A 1578-nucleotide genomic window follows, 5' to 3' on the forward strand; every position below is an offset into this window, starting at 1 on the left:
ATCAGTCTATAATTTTAATGGTTGGTTTATTTGAACAGTGAGAGACAGAATAAAAACAAAAAAAATCCAGAAAAACGCATGTCAAAAATGTTATAAATTGATTTGCATTTTAATGAGGGAAATAAGTATTTGACCCCCTCGCAATCAAAAAGATTTCTGGCTCCCAGGTGTCTTTTATACAGGTAACGAGCTGAGATTAGGAGCACACTCTTAAAGGGAGTGCTCCTAATCTCAGTGTATTACCTATATAAAAGACACCTGTTCACAGAAGCAATCAATAAATCAGATTCCAAACTCTCAACCATGGCCAAGACCAAAGAGCTCTCCAAGGATGTCAGGGACAGGATTGTAGACCTACACAAGGCTGGAATGGGCTACAAGACCATCGCCAAGCAGCTTGGTGAGAAGGTGACAACAGTTGGTGCGATTATTCGCAAATGGAAGAAACACAAAAGAACTGTCAATCTCCCTCGGCCTGGGGCTCCATGCAAGATCTCACCTCGTGGAGTTGCAATGATCATGAGAACGGTGAGGAATCAGCCCAGAACTACACGGGAGGATCTTGTCAATGATCAAGGCAGCTGGGACCATAGTCACCAAGAAAACAATTGGTAACACACTACGCCGTGAAAGACTGAAATCCTGCAGCGCCCGCAAGGTCCCCCTGCTCAAGAAAGCACATATACAGGGCTGTCTGAAGTTTGCCAATGAACATCTGAATGATTCAGAGAACTGGGTGAAAGTGTTGTGGTCAGATGAGACCAAAATCGAGCTCTTTGGCATCAACTCAACTCGCCGTGTTTGGAGGAGGAGGAATGCTGCCTATGACCCCAAGAACACCATCCCCACCGTCAAACATGGAGGTGGAAACATTATGCTTTGGGGGTGTTTTTCTGCTAAGGGGACAGGACAACTTCACCGCATCAAAGTAACGATGGACGGGGCCATGTACTGTCAAATCTTGGGTGAGAACCTCCTTCCCTCAGCCAAGGCATTGAAAATGGGTCGTGGATGGGTATTCCAGCATGACAATGACCCAAAACACACGGCCAAGGCAACAAATGAGTGGCTCAAGAAGGACATTAAGGTCCTGGAGTGGCCTAGCCAGTCTCCAGACCTTAATCCCATAGAAAATCTGTGGAGGGAGCTGAAGGTTCGAGTTGCCAAACGTCAGCCTCGAAACCTTAATGACTTGGAGAAGATCTGCAAAGAGGAGTGGAACAAAATCCCTCCTGAGATGTGTGCAAACCTGGTGGCCAACTACAAGAAACATCTGACCTCTGTGATTGCCAACAAGGGTTTTGCCACCAAGTACTAAGTCATGTTTTGCAGAGGGGTCAAATACTTATTTCCCTCATTAAAATGCAAATCAATATATAACATTTTTGACATGCGTTTTTCTGGATTTTTTTTGTTTTTATTCTGTCTCTCACTGTTCAAATAAACCAACCATTAAAATTATAGACTGATCATGTTTTTGTCAGTGGGCAAACGTACAAAATCAGCAGGGGATCAAATACTTTTTTCCCTCACTGTATAGTGTATCATTAACGTGCATCAGACAAGCGACTTAAATAT

Source organism: Coregonus clupeaformis, chromosome 5, assembly GCF_020615455.1.
Source record: "Coregonus clupeaformis isolate EN_2021a chromosome 5, ASM2061545v1, whole genome shotgun sequence".
Lineage (NCBI taxonomy): Eukaryota > Metazoa > Chordata > Actinopteri > Salmoniformes > Salmonidae > Coregonus > Coregonus clupeaformis.